The sequence below is a fragment of the Mobula hypostoma genome, chromosome 12 (assembly GCF_963921235.1).
Source record: "Mobula hypostoma chromosome 12, sMobHyp1.1, whole genome shotgun sequence".
NCBI lineage: Eukaryota > Metazoa > Chordata > Chondrichthyes > Myliobatiformes > Myliobatidae > Mobula > Mobula hypostoma.
In genome coordinates, this window is record NC_086108.1 from 48,115,991 (window position 1) to 48,129,700 (window position 13,710).

Consider the following 13,710-nt stretch of genomic DNA (forward strand, 5'->3'; position numbering starts at 1 on the left):
AATTTTTAAAAGCCAACAGAAGGCAACGAGAAAAAAAACATAAGGGAGGACATTGCATCTGTGTTCACTGTGGGAGCCACTAACAGTATGCCAGAAGTTACTAGGGAGAAGATGCTTGGAAGACTAAAAGATCTGAAGATAGATAAGTAATCTGGATGATGTACTATATCCCAAGGTTCTATAAGAGGCAGTGAAGAGATTGTGAAGGCATTAGTAATGATCGTTCAGGAATCACTAGATCCTGGAGTAGTTCTGGAGGATTGGAAAATTGCAAATGTTGCTCTACTTTTCATGGGAGGGAGGCAAAAGAAAGGACACTATTGGCCATTTAGCCCGATCTCTGTGGTTGGGAAGATGTTGGAGTCAATTGTTAAAGATGTTGTTTCAGGGTACTTGGAGGCACATGACAAAATAGGCCAAAGTCAGCATGGTTTCCTCAAGAGAAAATCTTGCCTGACAAATATTTTGGAATTCTTTGAAGAAAGAGCAAGCATGATAGACAGAGGAGAATCAATCAGTGGATGTTGTGTACTTTGATTTTCAGAAGGCCTTTGGCAAGGTGCCACACATGATGCTGCAAAACATAAGAGCCCAGGGTATTACAGGAAAGATACTAGCATGAATAAAGCATTGGCAGATTGGCAGGAGGCAAAGAGTGGGAATAAAGGGATCATTTTTGGATTGGCTGCTGGTAACTACTAGTTTTCCACAGGGGTCTGTGCTGGGACTGTTTTTTTGTGTGTTGTATGTCAATGATAGGATGATAGATTTGAGCCAAGGTTGTAGACGTAGTTGAGTGGAGGGGCAGGTAGGTTTTAGGAAACAGAAAGGCTGCAGAAGGATTTGGACAGATTAGGTGAATGGGTAAAGAGAAAGCAGATGGAATATAGTGCCAGGAAGTGTATGGTCATGCACTTTGTTAGAAGGAATAAAAGTATACTGTTTTCTAAATGGGGAGGGAATTCAAAAAATCTGAGGTGCAGGATTACCTAAAGGTTAATTTGTAGATTGAATTGGTGGTGAAAAAGGCAAATGCAATGTTAGCGTTCATTTCAAGAGGACTAGAATACAAAAGCATGGATGCAATGCTGAGGCTGTATAAGGCACTGGTGAGGCCTCACTTGGAGCATTGTGAGCAGTTTTGGGGCCCCTTATCTAAGACAGGATACAGGATGTGCTGACATTGGAGAGGATTCAGAGGAGGTTCGCGAGAATGATTCTGGGAATGCAGTGGTTATCGTGTGAGCAGCAATTGAAGGCACTGGGCCTGTACTTGCTGGAATTTAGAAGAATGAATGGGGATCTCATTGAAACCTACCAAATGTTGAAAGGCCTAGATTCCCAACTTTTTTTTATGCCGTGGACCAATACCATAATGCAAGGGCATGGACCCCAAGTTGGGATCCCCTGTCCCTGATAGAGTGGATGTGAAGAATGTATTTCCTTTTGGGGGAGTCTAGGACCAGAGGGCACAGCCTGAAGATGGAGGGATGTCTAAGAGCAAAGATGAGGAGGAATTTCTTTAGCCAGACAGTGGTCAATCTGTGGAATTCATTGCCACAGGTGGCTGTGGAGGCCAGGTCACTGAGTGCACTTAAGGTGGTTGATAGGTTCTTGACTAGTCAGGGAGCGAGAGGTTTGGGGAGAAAGCAGGAGAATGAAGTTGAGTGGGAAGTGGATTAGCCATAATGAAACGGTGGTGTAGACGCAATGGGCTGAATGGTCTGGTTCTTCTGCTATGTCTTATTGTCTTAGTTTTTCTTCTACAGCATGCAGACTTGGATTCTTTTGTAACTTGCTTTGCCTTCGCTTCAGATCTTATCAGAACAGGTAGCTTTTGGAGCCAGTCACCATTATAAAGTCAGCTTGAAAGTAGTGAAATCTTTACGTTACACAATGTTAGTTATAGGCATCCAGCCCCCAAATTTTGTTCTGCTCAATGTGATAGTTAATGAGGATAAACCCATCATTCTACAGATCTACCCGTGTACGGTATGTCGTGTTGGATTAGGATGTAGAGTTGTTATTTCTCTTATTTAACATTCCTATGCTTGCTTGTATATTTATATAATAACCTATATATAATCTAATTGTTCATTAAATTTTCCAGTAATTGAGCTATGGTTATTTCTATATTTTCCTAGAAGCTTCTTCATTTTCTTGTGTCACATCACTTGAATCTGGTTATTTTATAGGTTAATTGTTTATCACTGGAATTTTGTTTATTTAGTCTGAGTATAAACTGATCATGACTTGTTTTTCTTTGTTTTTATTTATTTATTCTTTGTTCTTGTAACACTTGATAAAATGGCCATAAGCTACAAGTTTTATGGCCATTCTTGACTTCTGAAGAACCCTGGATTGCAAAAGTCCTAGGTACCAGCAGTAGGGAACCAAGATTCATGAACAAATTTTCTTTGAGTCAACCATTTTAGGTCCTTATATTACTGCTTATTCTTGAACCTCTGATAGTTGTCTCCCTTCACTGCTACTTAACTAAATAACAATGATCAGATGTGTCATACAATGAGCAATACTATGGGAGAGCAGGTAGTTTGTTCATAAAAGTAATGTATTATTCTAAAGTGCGCTATCATTAGTTTCCAAAGCATCAAGCATACAAGTATGTTTTGTATTTTTATATGAATTAATCTGTTCATTAGTGTATGTATAAAGGAAGCAGTGTCTCTACCAATCTGAAAAAACAATTTTTTACCATAAATTTGTCATTTTATTTTCAAGCTGCCAGTGATGGTATTAATCCATGACTAACCTTCCTATCAAGGCACTTGATGAAATGCTTTCTGAAAATCCATAAAAGCAATGTCCATTACAATTCCTTTATCTTCATTACTAAAAAGAAAATTAATGAAGTTTGTTACACATGAAATACCCTTAACAAATCATCCCTGGCTCTTTAGTAATTTGAACTCTTCCATTTTCCTTTATTTATGTCTGATTTTTTTTCTCTCTCTAACAGCTTCTCACTGCCGAAGTTAAACCTACCAATCTATAGATGTTGTAAATCAAGATATTATTTTGGCCACTTTCCAGTTCTCTTCCAGCACTTCCCAAATATCTTGGGAACAGCTTGACGATTATGGCAATCTATTCTGCAATCTCTTCCACTTCTCTCAGCCACCATGGACATGTATTTTCTGAATGAGATGACTTGTTTACTTTAAGCACAGATGACCCTTCCAGTGTCACCCGCCTCGCTATTTTCTCCCATCCATTACCTATATTATGCCTATACTTGATTTTTAGCAGTGTCCTCCCCGTTCTGAAAATCTATGGGTTAAAGGGGCAAAGTTTGCCCATCCTGTTCCTGTTGCTGGGCAGCAGATGCTATTTGCCTGCTAACCGCCTCGTGTCAGAAGTTAAATAATGGAATTTCTAACTAACGGGAGTGCAGTTTATATGTTGGGTAATGAAGATTTCAGAGCTAGCCCCCTTCCCCCCTTCTCCATTCAAAGAACATTGCTATTTGTTGGACTCATGGTACCTATGATCCATGGCTCTCTTTGTATGTACAAAAGAATCCTGCTGTTGCATTTTCTTTCCCCTTTCACTTATTGCATTTCATCGTCAGTACACATTAACAATCCATCACTCTGGGGAATGCTTTGAATTATTGTCCAGATGTTTCTAATAAGCTCCATTGCATGTACATTGAGTACTTATTATCACATGAAGAATCCTTCACAGAACCTGAAATGGTAATGGAAAAATTGCAAGAAAGAATCTTCGGGAACAGATGTTGATACAATCTTCAATCGAAGAAAGTCTTGAACAAATCCAAAGAAAGCATTGCTCTCAATATTTGTGGTTTACTTTTAGGGACAAAGAATGTCATTTTGGTTAGTGTGGTAAAAATATTAAGCTGAGGTACGGAACTTACTTTATTAAAATGCCCTGTAATGCAAGCATACTTTTTATCATGTTAAAAAACTTAATACTCTGTTGATTAATGCCATATTCTTTCTTCTGGCAAAATAAATGCAAATAGAAAAATAAATACAATCATAACAGGGAATTAATTAATATTTGATAATGAGCGAATGTTCAGGTATTTAATTGGCAACAGTGGGAAACAAACCTGTGTTGATTTAACAGTTAAGCAGTTCATAAACCAAGACAGCTAAGACTGAATGTTTTAAGAATGTTGTATCTACCTTGTGATTGAACTGAAATTAGTTGTATCCTTGTTCAAAATTATTATCACCCCTCTTGCCTGAATGACTTTTGGGGAGAGAGGAGTGGTAAAAAGAATATTATATCTTGGAGGGAGGAGAAGATGGTGGCGCGACGCAGTGCCCACGGCCGTTCCGAATGATATCGATATGTGTTAACTATGGGGCCATGCACAATCCTGATTTGATGGAGACAGCCGAGAGAAGCACGGAGGAACACCCGGAGAAACTTCTGAAATGCCCGCTTCGCTGCCGCTGCTACTGTGCGATCGACAATCTCTGAAGGGGAAGGCCCGAAATCCTCAGCTTTGCCTATTGCCTGTTGCTGGGGCCGGGGTCGAAGTGCTCGGCAGAGATGGTGCTTGGTGCTCAGTGTCGGAGAGCTGGTTGGAGGCTCGGAGTTTTTGGATTGACTTGGAGTAGGACTGTGGTCGGATGCTTCCAGTATGTTGCATCGGCAAGTTTGCAGCGCTGGAGGTTCACTGTCTGCGTGAGATGATGGGACTTTTACTGTACCCATGGTCTGTTCTTATCAAATTACGGTATTGCTTTGCACTGTTGTAACTATATGTTGTAATTATGTGGTTTTTGTCAGTTTTTAGGTCGGTTTGTTATGTGTTTCTGTGATATCATTCTGGAAAAACATTGTATCATTTCTTAATGCATGCATTACTAAATGACAATAAAAGAGGACTGCGTGTCCTCATAATCTAATCTAAAGTCTGCTGAGGGTGATGGTGTGTTTTAAAAATCTAACACTAACCCACTAAACTCCACATTTATCTTGAGTGAAACAAGTTCACCTACCTAACTTACGCAAGAGGCATGTTGGCAAGTTCAACATGTCACTGAGTTTAATGTGAAGTGCTCAGGTTTTCTGAGTTCATGAAAATTCTGCAATAAATTGGCCTAACCCAGCAAGAAATGCTGCAGGCTCTCAATAACTTCTGAAAGGCTTTTTATTTGCAGAAGCTCTATTTTGCATACTGGAAACATTGGAGAATGTTTGATTGCAATTTGGTTAACGTTGTGGATGTTGACATTCACTCCTGAACATCAGAACTGTCCATTTTCTAACTGGGCTTTCCAGCTCCCAATGGCACTGAGGTGATGTTCATGCTGCCAGATTGTGGTGTACAGGTGTCCCCGGCTTTTTGAACGTTCGCTTTACGAAACCTCACTGTTACCAAAGACCTACATTAGTTACCTGTTTTTGCTAACAGAAGGTGCTTTCACTGTTACAAAAAAAAAGGCAGCGCGCTAAAAAAGGCAGAGCGTGCCCAGAGCAGCCACTCTCCCCAGATTCGGAACTGCATTCTCACCGGCATTGCTTAAACACGTGCCTGTGAGCAGCCATTAGCAAGATGAGCTCTAAGGTATCGGAAAAGCCTAAAAGAGCTCGTAAGGGTGTTACACTTAGCGTAAAACTAGACATAATTAAGCGTTTCGATCGCGGTGAACGAAGTAAGGACAAAGTGAGTTTGGCTTGTGGAAGTTGGCGAAGATGATGCTGAAGAGGTTTTGGCATCCCATGACCAAGAACTGATAGATGAAGAGCTGATGCAATTGGAAGAGGAGAGGATAACAATCAAAACTGAATGCAGTAGCGAACAAAGCAAACATGAAGCAACTACGTGAGATTTTTGCTGCAATGATTACAGAAAAAACTACAACTTTAATTTTGAAAGGGTATGTAGGTTTAGGGGCATATTTGCAAGATGGTTTGAGTGCTTACAAAGAACTGTTTGATAGAAAAATGCACAGGGCTAGGGGGTCAAGCATACTGTCGTTTTTCAAGCCTTCCACATCAGCCACAGCAGACGATGAACCTCAATCTTCAACATCGAGGCAGGCAGACATAGAAGAAGATGACCTGCCTGCCCTGATGGAAACAGACGACGATGAGATGACACCCCAGTGTCCCACCACCCCAACCCCCGATGCCGCGGACTGATACATTGCCGCAGAGAATGCAGCGGTAGCCGGGACGCACCCAGCACATCTTTAAGAAAAAAGCCGAAATAAACAAGCTAATTAATTAGGTGCCGCCCGGCACGTAAATGTCAGCCCAGATCAGAGGCGATTGTTGATGTCTCCTCTGATCTGGGTCAACATTGACATGCTAGGTGGCACCTAATTAATTACAAAAACAACAGGAATTCTGCAGATGCTGGAAATTCAAGCAACACACATCAAAGTTGCTGGTGAATGCAGCAGGCCAAGCAGCATCTGTAGGAAGAGGTGCAGTCGACGTTTCGGGCCGAGACCCTTTGTCAGGACTAACTGAAGGAAGAGTGAGTAAGGGATTTGAAAGTTGGAGGGGGAGGGGCAGATCCAAAATGATAGGAGAAGACAGGAGGGGGAGGGATAGAGCCAAGAGCTGGACAGGTGATAGGCAAAAGGGGATACGAGAGGATCATGGGACAGGAGGTCCGGGAAGAAAGACGGGGGGGGGACCCAGAGGATGGGCAAGAGGTATATTCAGAGGGACAGAGGGAGAAAAAGGAGAGTGAGAGAAAGAATGTGTGCATAAAAATGAGTAACAGATGGGGTACGAGGGGGAGGTGGGGCCTTAGCGGAAGTTAGAGAAGTCGATGTTCATGCCATCAGGTTGGAGGCTACCCAGACAGAATATAAGGTGTTGTTCCTCCAACCTGAGTGTGGCTTCATCTTTACAGTAGAGGAGGCCATGGATAGACATGTCAGAATGGGAATGGGATGTGGAATTAAAATGTGTGGCCACTGGGAGATCCTGCTTTCTCTGGCGGACAGAGCGTAGATGTTCAGCAAAGCGGTCTCCCAGTCTGCGTCGGGTCTCGCCAATATATAAAAGGCCACATCGGGAGCACCGGACGCAGTATATCACCCCAGTCAACTCACAGGTGAAGTGTTGCCTCACCTGGAAGGACTGTTTGGGGCCCTGAATGGTGGTAAGGGAGGAAGTGTAAGGGCATGTGTAGCACTTGTTCCACTTACTCGGATAAGCGCCAGGAGGGAGATCAGTGGGGAGGGATGGAGGGGACGAATGGACAAGGGAGTTGTGTAGGGAGCAATCCCTGCGGAATGCAGAGAGAGGCGGGGAGGGAAAGATGTGCTTAGTGGTGGGATCCCGTTGGAGGTGGCGGAAGTTACGGAGAATAATATGTTGGACCCGGAGGCTGGTGGGGTGGTAGGTGAGGACCAGGGGAACCCTATTCCTAGTGGGGTGGCGGAAGGATGGAGTGAGAGCAGATGTACGTGAAATGGGGGAGATGCGTTTAAGAGCAGAGTTGATAGTGGAGGAAGGGAAGCCCCTTTCTTTAAAAAAGGAAGACATCTCCCTCGTCCTAGAATGAAAAGCCTCATCCTGAGAGCAGATGTGGCGGAGACGGAGGAATTGACTGGGAGACTGCTTTGCTGAACATCTACGCTCTGTCCGCCAGAGAAAGCAGGATCTCCCAGTGGCCACACATTTTAATTCCACATCCCATTCCCATTCTGACATGTCTATCCACGGCCTCCTCTACTGTAAAGGTGAAGTCACACTCAGGTTGGAGGAACAACACCTTATATTCCGTCTGGGTAGCCTCCAACCTGATGGCATGAACATCGACTTCTCTAACTTCCGCTAAGGCCCCACCTCCTCCTCGTACCCCATCTGTTACTTATTTTTATGAACACATTCTTTCTCTCACTCTCCTTTTTCTCCCTCTGTCCCTCTGAATATACCTCTTGCCCATCCTCTGGGTCCCCCCCCCCCCACCGTCTTTCTTCCCGGACCTCCTGTCCCATGATCCTCTCGTATCCCCTTTTGCCTATCACCTGTCCAGCTCTCGGCTCTATCCCTCCCCCTCCTGTCTTCTCCTATCATTTTGCATCTCCCCCTCCCCCTCCAGCTTTCAAATCCCTTACTCACTCTTCCTTCAGTTAGTCCTGACGAAGGGTCTCGGCCTGAAACGTCGACTGCACCTCTTCCTACAGATGCTGCTTGGCCTGCTGCGTTCACCAGCAACTTTGATGTGTGTTACCTAATTAATTAGCTTGTTTATTTCAGCTCTTTTCTTAAAGATGTGCTGGGTGCGTCCCGGCTACTGCTGTACCACTGCATTTTTTGCGGATCGGTATCGGTTCGCTGCCTGGAGATTGGGGACCACTGCACCACCCCACCCTCCGACGACTTAGCCTAACACACCATCATCAGTGTACTTGATGTCTTCCCGACTCCCGTAAGTGATACTACACTGTACATACATTATTTCTATTTTATATAGGCTGTGTATTTTTATGTGTTATTTGGTATGATTTGGCAGCTTCATAGCTTAAAGGTTACTGGAGAGAGTATTTCTGCCGAGAGCACTTGCGTGAGATTTTTGCTACGGAGAACCGTGCGGCAATGATTGTAGGAAAGTATTTCTACTTTATACAGGCTGTGTATTTATCATATCATTCCTGCTCTTACTATATGTTACTGTTATTTTAGGTTTTATGTGTTATTTGGCATGATTTGGTAGGTTATTTTTTGGGTCTGCGAACGCTCACAAATTTTTCCTATATAAACAAATGGTAATTGCTTCTTCACTTTACAACATTCCAGTTTACGAACCATTTCATAGGAACGCTCTACCTTCGGAAGGTGAGGGAAACCTGTACAGCTGTAAGAGATTTGGGTTGTTTATAATCTGGGTGCATTGGTTCTGTGAAAAAGTCCAGCTTCTAAACAGCTGCGTCGTTGTCTTGGCTGTGTAGGTGGAGTGTGGGTTTCCTCCATTGAACAGCACTATCTGAGGAGGCTCACCATTTCCCGTCAGTGCTTGATACTTACACAGATTGGACCAAAACCTGTGGCCTCTGTGCCCCGTGAGCATGCTCCACTTGTGTCTTCACTCACCTCCACTTCATTGCCGTGTAATCCTTCCAGGGGTTTCAGGTTCTCACAGTAGTCACAACAAGGCATCAGACAGGTGAATGATGCTTAGTTTACCTGAGAGCAGGTGTCTCATTTGCCACCGATGAGGCCTTTTGGAATAAGCAAGATAATAACGAGGCAGGTTCCATAGTTAGCTTGAAGAACTCTCAATGATGTGCAGCATATTCCTCAGCAAATGGGGGGGCCTGTTTCAGTTTGGCAGCCTATAAGCAGTGGGCTACCACAGAGATTATTGGTGGAGTCATAAGTTTGTTTTTAATAGATTACAGGAATGACTTGTAGCAGGGAAACAAAAGTTTTGTAACCACATTTGCAAATGTTGCTAAAGTAGTGCAGAAAGCACGTTGTGAAGAGTACGTAAAGAATTTACAGAGATTGATATATTAAACACGGCAAAAAAATCGCAGATGGAATATAAAATAGGAAAAATAAAGACCACTTTGAATGGAAGAGTAATAAAATAGTTTATTTAAATTGAAACCTATTTCTTGTGAAGTTAATGTCTGCCACAGTCTGTACCTTTGTACAGATATATTGACACTCAAGAGTTAAACACCAGGTTTGGAGTTGGAGTAACACAGGAAAACATGAATCACAGGAAGGTAGCAAACTGGTAGAACTGGTAATCAGGAAAACTAATAAATGCTCACTGTTATTACAAGCATATTGAAATAACAGAGTTGGGAAGTCCTAATACAATTGTGCAAGCCATTACTGAGGCCTCATGAAGAGTACTGTGTACTTCTTTTGTAAGTAGTTGAAGGATGGATATTACTGGTCCTGAAAAGATTTACTTGGATGGTCTTGGGTACTGAAGGATTGCCTTATGAACAAAGTCTGAACAGAGGTGAATGAGAGGTGACGTATGATTCCCATCTGATGAGATAAATGCTAGGAAGATGTTTTCCCCATGAAGTGGTTTTGGACCAGAACGCATAACCTCAATAAAATGTGACCATTCAGGTGTGCAACAAGGAAGAAATTCAGTTCTTAAGAGGTTATGAGCATATGGAGTTGTTGGCATTCAAGTAGGTATATGTCCCATATTAAAATGCACCACAATATTACAAGACAAAGTATTGTTTTGCGTCAAATGTATTCTGGTACCATTTAACAGTTTTATGCTAATAAAAGATTTAATTGTAGTAGCATGTTACAACCAATAAATATTTAGATATTTTGAGCAAACCTTGTGAGACCAACCACCACCCTCCTGAGATTTCCACACCACTGTGGCCGCCCTCTCCTTTTAAGATGCACTATGCAATGCGACTCAGTGCCACATGAAATATGGTGCTGGTCTGAGTGCATTAAATAGGTTTGAAGTATCACACTAGGATGAGGACAGAAATGGTTTTTGCACAGGCTGATATATTCTTCTGCACCAGATTCCCCGAATGATGCAAATTAATTAAATTATTGGGACTGCTTGAATACAAGATCTTATAAATAATTCACTGATATACTCTAAGTGATGGTGAGATAACTGGTTTAGCTTCAAAATAAGTATCCCCATCTTGGATAAGCTGTAATCTGCTTCAGGAATGTGTAATATAATGCAATGTTCTAGACCAATAATAAAGGTCAGCTGCTTAGCCCTTTTTGCCAAGTGTAATGTGTGTGATTATATGTATAATAATATTGTATTAGCTCCATTTCAGGAATGTTCCATTTACAAATACTTGTGGTTGTATTCTGGAACATTATGTTATTATTATGAATAATTGTGAGTTTAAAATTTCATTCATTACCTCCAATTTGGATGAGGTACTTAATACTTATAAACAAAGTGCAAACATAACCTCATGGTGAGATTTTTAGGAGCATTCATTTCAATGTTGAAGCAATTGTGGTGATCATGCAAAATTAGCTGGACCTGAAGGAGATGAGAACCAGCTTTTTTGCCACGAGGATCTCATTTTGGCTCATGGTTGGTGTTCTTGTTTTAGTTTGCCTTTGCCAACTTCAAGAGTATGTTACCAAGATACCACCAGCACATTGCCTGTCCCACCAGGACTATTGACCATTGCCACACACTCATTAGAGATACCTGCTGATCCATTCCCCCGTACGTATTTTTTGCAAGTCAATCAGCCAGGCTGTGCTCCTTCTCCCTGTAAACAGAAACTGAAGCAAGAGTATTCAATGCAGAAGGTGTACTGTGCTGGTCTGAAGAGGTAGCTTCTATGTGACTGTAGTGGCTCTGTAGACTGGTTCATTTTCAAAAAGACTCAGCAGCCAATCGCAATAAGTATGTCAGCTGTTATGTTTTGTACACCAAAACATTAAAAACTAATTTCAATAAAAAGACATAGTCTAACTTTGTGTTTGTTTACTTTAAGTGAGGTGCACACATATCACATGGTTGTGTCATAATGAACGTATTTCACTTATTTTTAGATGTAACTTATAATGAATTATTTAACCAAACAATGCTTAATAAACAACACATTTACAAGATTACTCAAGTATTACTGAAATATTAAATTCACAACACTCCTTCCTGCTTAGCTATGAACTCCAACTCAATATAGAAGACATCTCAACTATACACACAGTATACAATATAATACAACGACTGTACTGAAATCCACTGCACAGCAGATTTTAAACTGCCCCATTCAGGCCTAAAGATTTATTTGCTGTGGAGGATTTTTTACTCTTGTGGGATAACGTGTTTCCTAACAAGGGAGGTCACCCTGCTTGGTAGGTGAGACTTGAGGCTATGAAAGCAGTCTCGGGGTCTGGAGCCTCCTCCGTGGTGGTTTTGGGAGTTGACTCTGAGACTGCAGGAAGTGGTTCTGACAGTTCCGAATACCTTTCTTTTTCTCCTAGTTTGTGCATCTTGATCTTGGGAAGGTTCGTTCGTTCACTGGAGTACTATCTTATTAAACCTCCTATTGATTCCTTTATGATCTGATCTCTCCTCTTGGTTTCCACAACATCATCCCCTGTTTTCATATCTCCATTGACCCCTTTCTTTTTGGCTTTCCATGCATCCAGCTGGGCTTTGGTCCTTTGCATCAACTTTTACAAGCAGCTTTTTGTCTCCCACCTGAAGTTCATGCAATAAACAGAATGTATACAGAGTAGATTCTGGTTCTTTATACTTAAAAAAAAAAAGCCAAATGCTTGCAACTTTCCTAAAGCTCATTGATTTCTCTTCCAACTTAAAACCAAGCCTCATTTCACAAGTAACTGCCTGATTAACAAATCTGAAGCTTTCTCAGATACGTTGCCTACAAAAATTGTGGTAGTCAGACCACTGCTTTTGTCACTTTCATCTTCCTTTAAATAACATGTTCCTTCCTTGACCCAACCAGATGCAAAGAGGTTGGCACCAACAAATGATTACCCTCTTGGGCAATGGTTCATGGTGTACAACATGGAGACAGTTGTGGCATCATCCAGTACCCTGCTTAATTTTCTTCCAGTTGGCCTTATTGCCAGCGATGTAGTATGCAAATAGTGGATGAATCTCTAATCATGTTGTGGTAGTCTCAGCCAGTCACAGCCCTGCAATGCTGACTGTCCTGTTTTTACCACATACAAGCCCAATATGGTTTGTTGGTAGCTGTATTACACAGTTACAGATGTCATTCCTACAGGAATTGTATTTTCTCCCATGTAAATTCTTAGTTAGATACAGTATCAGCAGGCTGCAGTTTAGTATCTTTGAGATGCCAATGGAATTAATTTTGTGGATTAACTGATACAGCCGTACCAGAGTCCAATTCTATTCTGATTAATTTGCAGTTCACTTCTGGTGTAAGTCATATTGCTTGTCTATTATTAATTTTCACACTGTAAATCTCGTGGCTACACAGTCCCATGTCCCTCTCATCATTATCAGATTTTTCATCAACAGCATGCAGATTAGTGCACTTTTTTGAAATTGCAACTTAAAAAAATATTTTTTCCTTATATAGTCCATTTATTTTTGTCTGCCTGACATGCTCTTTGTATATGTCCTACTACTTTTTGAATTTTCTGCAAGTTTTGCCTTTTAATCTGAATTAATCTGGTGTGCATTGTCATCTGCCACAACGGTAAAACAATTTGTTCAGCCAGGCCGGTTTCCTGTTTCGATGTTGCAATTTTGTTCATGCTCACTTTCATTCCTGACTGCAACACAATTGCAGTTTCCATTGATAGTTATTTCAACTGCTTTTTTAACTCTAAATTGTGCTATAGTTAGGAGGATGTTTTCTTGTAAGATTCCACAAACTATGTGATCTCTCGGTGCACTATTAAGTCCATCATTGAACTGACAATACTCAGGCAATCTAGTCAATTCAGGCATGTATGTTGGAGTGGACCCCCCTCCTTTTGATTCCACATATGAAATCTAAGTGTTCTGCAATCAACAATGCCTTTGGATTTAAATGTTCCTGCATTACCTTCAAGATATCATTTCAGCTGGTTTCATTGGAACAGTTAAATTTTGAAGTAAACTGTATGCCTTTAATTCCAATGCACTCAGTAAAATTTGCATTTGTTTCTCATCGGTGATTTCAAATGCTTCAAAATACTGCTCAATTTGCTCAGTATACAAAATGTTGTGGAATCAAATGTGTCAATCTTTTCAATAAAGCCAGCCTTTTCTGCTCT

The 13,710-nt window shown here is 41.5% G+C and overlaps 1 protein-coding gene across 4 annotated transcripts in view; it reads left to right on the forward strand.

Annotated features, from left to right (window-relative positions):
* The window catches only part of hmcn1 (hemicentin 1), a 551,025-nt gene that overhangs the window by 104,626 nt on the left and 432,689 nt on the right, over positions 1-13,710 (forward strand). The window lies entirely within an intron of this gene.